Source organism: Mastigoproctus giganteus, unplaced genomic scaffold, assembly GCF_048544385.1.
Source record: "Mastigoproctus giganteus isolate SK-2022 unplaced genomic scaffold, ASM4854438v1 scaffold_42, whole genome shotgun sequence".
Classification (NCBI taxonomy): Eukaryota; Metazoa; Arthropoda; class Arachnida; order Uropygi; family Thelyphonidae; genus Mastigoproctus; species Mastigoproctus giganteus.
Window position 1 is genome coordinate 138,840 of NW_028328319.1, and position 8,356 is coordinate 147,195.

Consider the following 8,356-nt stretch of genomic DNA (forward strand, 5'->3'; position numbering starts at 1 on the left):
AGAAAATAAAAATATGTAGAGATATTAAAACAGAAACTCTAAAATAGAGAACATAAAAATATGTAGACGGAAATCCTAAAAATAAAGTAGAGATATTAAAACGAAAATCCTTTTTTCCTAAAATGCTTTTTGTGGATGGAATTTTCTGGTCTAAATCAATAAATTCTATCATATATATATATATATATATATATATATATATATATATATATATATATATATATATATATATATATATATATATATATATATATATATATATATAATATAATATATAAACACTTATTTCCCCTTGTACAATTTTTGTTTCGATAGAATTTATTGATTTAGATCAGAAAATTCCATCCACAAAAAGCATTTTAAAAAGAGTTTCTGTTTTAACATCTCTACTTTATTTTAGGAGTTTCTGTTTTAACATCTCTACTTTATTTTAGGAGTTTCTGTTTATTTCTACTTTATTTTATAGGAGTTTCTGTTTTGACATTTTAATTTTAATTTTTAATTTCAATTTCAATTTTAATTTTTAAGTTTCTGTTTTAATATCTGTACTTTATTTTTAGAGTTTCTGTTTTAATATCACTACTTTATTTTTAGAGTTTCTGTTTTAATATCACTACTTTATTTTTAGAGTTTCTGTTTTAATATCACTACTTTATTTTTAGAGTTTCTGTTTAATATCTCTACTTTATTTTTAGAGTTTCTGTTTTAATATCTCTACTTTATTTTTGGATTTTCTGTTTTAATATCTCTACTTTATTTTAGAGTTTCTGTTTTAATATCTCTACTTTATTTTAGAGTTTCTGTTTTAATATCTCTACTTTATTTTTTAGAGTTTCTGTTTTAATAAGAGTTTCAGTTTTAATATCTCTACTTTATTTTAGAGTTTTTGTTTTAATATCTCTACTTTATTTTAGAGTTTTTGTTTTAATATCTCTACTTTATTTTAGAGTTTCTGTTTTACTATCTCTACTTTATTTTAGAGTTTCTGTTTTAATATCTCTACTTTATTATAGAGTTTCTGTTTTAATATCTCTACTTTATTTTAGAGTTTCTGTTTTAATATCTCTACTTTATTTTAGAGTTTCTGTTTTAATATTTCATCGATTAGGACAGTATTTGTCTATTTTTTTGTTGATCAATAATTTTGTTAACTACTTTGTAAAAATGACTTCGTATTTTATAATAACCTTCACTACCAGGTAGATAATAATCTTTTAAAAAGTCTCGATAAAACATTATCAACAGCACAATAGATTTGATAATTTTCCATCTCTTTTGGGCAGTAATTTTTGAATTGTATTTTTTTGATACGCATAATGGGAGAAAGGCTATTCCTCTCGAAGTGAATGATTTTGATAAGGTATACATTTGTTGATTCAAATTTTTAATGTAAAATCGACGACACATATCAAAAAAATCATTAGGTTCTAAGTTATCACAAACTAAATCATCCACATAAATTTCATTCCAATACGGATGTTTAAATCTTTGAAAATATGGTTCGATCCAATGAAGGTAATCCATAAAACAAGAATATTCATTGTCAGAATTTTTAAAAAAACAAAATTTACAAAATCGTAAAGATACGTTGAATGGTATTTTTCGTTAGCAGAAAAAATTAATAACGTTTCGTTACGAGTTTCATAAATAATACTTTCTGTAATTTCATCTATTATCACATAGTATGGACAAAATGTTTTGGATTTACAATATTCTATCAACTTCTCAAAGGATGGAATAGAAGGTAAATGTATTTATTTCTATTATATTCTTTTTGGAAATATGTTGAAAAGAATACAACTAATTGTAATTCCCAAAATTTCAAAACGTTCAAAATCATTTAGTAATATATCAAATAAGTTTTCAAAACCATTATTTAGAATAGAAATTAATCTTTTACATTCAGAAATCAAATTGTATCTAATATGAATATGATATCCTTTATGTTTCAGTTTTCCATCTGGTAGACTGAAAACATCATAATGTATTGGAATACATGATGTTCTTTTAGCCTGATAGTCTTTGGACATTATGATTATTTACCAAAATAAATATTCACACGTGCCCTTTTATAGAGCTTGTAAATTTTTATATTTCTTACCCAATTTGTCATGTCATAATTTGTTTTTTTAAAAACCTTCATTTGTCATGATCTGTATTTTTCAAAATTATCATACGATTTCTCCCCTCATATTTCTTCAAAAGTATTTTTTCTTTTTAATTGATATAAAAAAATGGATGCATCTGAACGATTGTTAAATCGTGTTGATTTAATAACATTACGCGTAGATTAGGATAAGTACTGTTGATCGGTCTTCTTAACTAATTTGTAAAAATGACTCTTTACTTTATAATAACCTTCACTACCAGGTCGATAATAATCTTTTAAAAAGTCTCGATAAAGCATTATTACCAACACGATAGTTTTGATAAGTTTCCATCTTTTTTTGGCAGTAATTTTTAAATTGTATTTTTTGATACGCATAACGGTAGAAAGGCTATTCCTCTCGAAGTGAATGATTCCGATAAGGTATATATTTGTTCATTCAAATTTTCAATGTAAAAAAGACGACACATATCAAAATGATCATTAGGGTCTAAGTTATCATAAACAAAATCATCCACATAAATTTGATCCCAATACGGATATTTAAACCTTTGAAAATATGGTTCGCTCCAATGAAGGTAATTCACAAAACAAGAATATCCATCGTCAGAATTTTTAAAAAAACAAAATTTACAAAATCATAAAGATACGTAGAATGGTATTCTGTGTTAGCGGAAAAAATCAGTAACGTTTCGTTATGAGTTTCAAAAATAACACTTTTTGTAATTTCATCTATTATCACGTAACACGGACGAAATTTTTTGGATTTACAATATTCAATTAACTTCTCAAAGGTTGGAATGGATAGTAAGTGTATTTCTATTATATTCTTTTTTGTAAATATGTTCGTAAGAATACAATATGTTGTAATTCCCAAAATTTCAAAACAATCAAAATCATTTAGTAACATATCAAATAAGTTTTCGAAACAATTATTTAGAAAAGAAATTAATCTTCTGCATTGAAAAATCAAATCGGATCTAATATGAATATAGGATCCTCTATATGTCAATTGTCCATCTGGTAACATAGGAACAATCGGTACGTATTGGAATATTATCACCCACCTTATATATGATTTATATTAATATGATATATTAATTTAACCAACATGATAATTTTGAAAATTACAGATTTCATGTCATGAAAAAAAAAATAACGTGACAAATTGTTGTAATTTTCAAAATAATCATACGATTTCTCCGCTTATATTTCTTCAAAAAGTGATTTGTTTTTTTTCACGTATAGATTAGGATAAGTACTAAATCATTGATTAACCTCTTAATTTTTTGTCTTTTTTTGTTGATCGCGATCTTGTTAACTAATTTGTAAAAATGGCTCTTTACCTTATAATAACCTTCACTACCGGGTCGATAATAATTTTTTAAAAGTCTCGATAAAACATTATCAACAACACAATAGATTTGATAATTTTCCATCTTTTTTTGGCAGTAATTTTTGAATTGTATTTTTTTGATAGGCATAACGGTAGAAAGGCTATTCCTCTCGAAGTAAATGATTCTGATAAGGTATATATTTGTTCATTCAAATTTTCAATGTAAAATCGACGACACATTTCAAAATGATCATTAGGGTCTAATTTCTCATGATAAAATGCATCCCAATAAACTCGATTCCAATATGGATGTTTAAATCTTGGAATATATGTTTCGACATAAGGTGAATTAAGGCAATCCACCAAACAAGCATATCCATCGACAGAATCTTTTAAAAAAAGAAAATTTACAAAATCATAAAGATACATAGAATGGTATTCTTCGTTAGCAGAAAAAATTAATAACGTTTTGTTATGAGTTTCAAAAATAACATTTTTTGTAATTTCATCTATTATCACGTAAAATGGATGAAATTTTTTGGATTTACAATATTCGATCAACTTCTCAAAGTTTGGAATGGATGGTAAATGTATTTCTATTATATTCTTTTTTGTAAATATTTTCGAAAGAAGGCAACTAGTTGTAATTCCCAAAATTTCAAAACGTTCAAAATCATTTAGTAATATATAAAGTAAGTTTTCGAAACTATTATTTAGAATAAAAATTAATCTTCTGCATTCAAAAATCAATTCGGATCTAATACGAATACAGTATCCTCTATATACTAGATTTCCATTCAATGGGACATCCAGGAACACATCCGCTGGAACATGCAGTGGAACATGTAGTGAAACATATAGTGGAACTTCCAGTGGATCGTCTTTTATCATTATTATGAAAATAAAAGTTCATCAGAAATGCCTAGCCCTTTTATTCAACTTGTAATAATTTAAGTAAATATTAAGTTAATCCAATATAAAATAAACCAACATGATTTGGCCCAATGTGATTTTGTCTTTATAGATTTTTTTCTTTTAGTTATCCGCAACATTATCTTCAACCCAATTTGACTCATTAAAATATATTTTTAGGATTACTGTTGGTTACTACTACTATTATTAATAATAATAATAATAATGAATAATAAATAACGATAAAGAAATGTAGTGATTTTGGACATGAAATCTTAGACAGGTATTCAGTTTTAGACCAGTTAGAAAGTATCTTATTTTTAGTAAGAAAGAAAATATAAAAAATATTTTTATATTTTCTGAAAATATAAGAAAATATAAAAAATAGTAAGAAAAAAGTTCGTCAAGAATGCCCTTTTATATATGTGCAAAATATCGCCCCCCTCCAATATATGTTATATTGAAATGGAAAAAAAATAACACATCATTATACACGTTGTCACTTTTATTTTCTTTCATTATAAGTTGCACTTTGCACTTTGAAATTAATGTAGCTACTGAATACACTCAGAATTTGAGTTATTGGTAAGGACCCGAACAATAAGCATGGGAATAAATATTTTGACAAGTCTAATGGTATCTCTCTTTACCAAAAAAAAAAGATTTTAATGTTGATTTTCCAAGCAGTTTACGTTAATCGATTTGGAATTGTATGCAGGTTATAATGTCTCATTGAACGCAAAGAACTTTCACAACAATAGGTAGTACTACAATTATCATATTCTTCTTGTTGCTGGTCGTCGTCATACGTATCTTGTTGCTGGTCGTCGTCATACGTATCTTGTTGCTGGTCGTCGTCATACGTATCTTGTTGCTGGTCGTCGTCATACGTATCTTGTTGCTGATCGTCGTCATACGTATCTTGTTGCTGATCGTCGTCATACGTATCTTGTTGCTGATCGTCGTCATACGTATCTTGTTGCTGGTCGTCGTCATACATATCTTGTTGCTGGTCGTCGACATACATATCTTGTTGCTGGTCGTCGACATACATATCTTGTTGCTGGTCGTCGACATACATATCTTGTTGCTGGTCGTCGACATACATATCTCGTTGCTGGTCGTCGTCATACATATCTCGTTGCTGGTCGTCGACATACATATCTCGTTGCTGGTCGTCGTCATACATATCTCGTTGCTGGTCGTCGTCATACATATCTCGTTGCTGGTCGTCGTCATACATATCTTGTTGATGGTAAAGCCAACTGCAGGTCACTCGAGGATGCACGTTTGCATCAAGAAGCGTGTCCCCGTCATACATATCTTGTTGCCAGTCGTCGTCATACGTATCTTGTTGTTGTTCTTGCTGTTGATCGTACCCGTTTTCTGATGGCAATGACGAATTTCTCGAGCCATCAATAAAATAAAAATCAGAATCAGAATCTGAATCATGTTGTTGATTGTCTTCATATGTACTTTGTTGCTGATCGTCTTCATACATATCTTGATGTTGCTCTTGCTGTTGATCGTCCCCGTCTTCTGATGACAATGACGATTTTCTCGACCCATGAATAAAATAAAAATCAGAATCAGAATCTGAATCGGTATACTCTTCTTGGTATTCTCGCGAAAAAGGTAATAATAAATTAAGTTGATGAACCAAGTTAATTTTCTTTTCGTGTGGTAATTCTTTCCATTCTTCTAAACTATAAATATCCATAGTCACTCTAATAGAGTTTCCCACGAACCTAAATTCTTTAGAAAAAGAATAATTTAAAACTCATTCTAATTCTTAATTCCTCATAAAAAGTGAAAAAAAAATTTAATCTTACCAATTTTTTCTTCTTCAAACAATGCCTTTAATTCACCACAAAGGATCGATGTATATCTCAGTACTTTTTGACCTTCTTCAACACAAAAATTAAAATATTCATTGTTCAAAATGGTAGATAGCAGTTCGAAATTTCCATCGGCTAAAAAAAAAACAGGCTTATCTCGAAAAGTTTTTTTTATAATAAGAATTGAAATCCGAATATTTAATGTAATTTGTTTCGTACTCGTAGTAATGAAAAAAAATTAAAATTTAAAGGTACAATTTGTTTTTGCAATAGATACATTCTTTATTCTCATTAATGTTCGACATGAAACCGATTGTACTTACTATTCAATCGATAGGAAAATTACACAAACACATTATAAAACTTGTTAAATAAAAATCATACCTTCAATTTTATTAGCTGCATCGATTAAGTTGAACATTTCGTGTACGTATTCCCACTTGGGGTTTTTCGTAATCAAATCATTAATTTCCAATTCCATATTCGGAACCGCTACATAATTCAGACTGACATTAAATACCCAGGTATTACTACTACTAGCGCCACTCGACTAGATTTTTGTTTTTTTTTTCATTATCACAATTTACATAATGGAGCACTGTTTGTCTCTTTTTAACTTGTTTTTGTCTATTGTAATGCTTTTTTCCTTTCGAATTCGTTGATTGAAAATCGAAAAAAATAATATTGTTGTATTCTCTAGAGCTCATGATTCACACATTATATAAATCTTATATGTAAGTTTTAACCTTTTAATAGTAGACCTTCCGTCCACTTGAAGTGTCTGATTATTGTAAGAAGGATGGGAACGTCAACAAGTTTGGAGTTTTGTCATCCGTTTCGGGGCGAAAATGCGATTTTTACGCGATTATGGTCCCCGCAGAGAATAGTGATGTGGAGCATATCGAGGAAAATTGGCCGGCCAAGTATCTGCATTACAGTTCTGCTATTCATTCGATGCATACGTGTGGTACTCCGGTGTTGAATGTGGCGTTCAGTGTGTGGATTTGTGGTCCTTCGCGTATTGGTAAAGTTTTTTTATTTTGTTTTAAATTTCCATCGATGCATTATAAAAAATATGAAATTAGAATTAACAATAACAATAAAACTGACATTTATTTTTTCAAATAATAATTCGAAATAATATTCTTTCAATTTAATCTTTGGAAAAGTATATAAAAGTAACTGCAAATTTAAAATAAAGTATATCGTCATCATGAGCAATTCTGAGAAAGAAACAATCTTTAATAAAGAATCCATGAATAATTCTGAGGGAGAAACAAATGAAGAAGGCTTTAAAATAAATACGGAAAGGAATATGTCTCAAGAACAAGACGAAACAATATTTAATAAAGAATCATCCAAAACAGATAAGGAAATAAAAGAATCTGGTAAAGAGGAATTTGAAAAAATTGAAGTGACCGACGACGAATTCGACGAATATGAATATGAAATGAATGAAACACAAATTTATTAGAACAATCAAATTTATAAATATTTGTTCCTTGTACGATTTTTATTTTGAGAGGATTTCTTTGCATATATTTACGATATTATTCGAGAACTTCTCACGATAATTAATTGAATAAAGTAACCACAATATGACAAATGAAAATGTCAATGTATAGTTTGTTTAATTTTTTATTTATTCAAAAACGATCTTATATCATTTATGGAGACCTCGGTCGTTATCCACAAAATATTGTGCAACATTTATTATGGACATTATTAAAATTTAAAAATTTAAAATTTAATGTTATAGGAATAAATGGATTTGACGATGAAAATATCTGTTTTGGATATTCAATAAGAAACGATAAGATAAATATCATTGTAGAACCAAAATTTCATTTCAATTTACCTAAGCACGATAACATTTTATTTGTTTTTACTAGTCATTTAGTTTTTGAAAATACGTCCGAATTACCTATTTTAACTTTTTTTCACATAAACACTAAAATTCCAAAAAAAATTTATGATACTTGCAGACCATTTATAAAATCGAATTGCGAAAATATGATAGACGTAAAAACAATAATTTTATTGCAATGTTTAGATAATTCAACTGATGTAGTGTTTGATTTTACCACAGCCGAATGCGACGAAGAATTTCTTTTTTTATTTTTGAAAGCAATAGATTTTTTAAAATATAATTATGAATATATA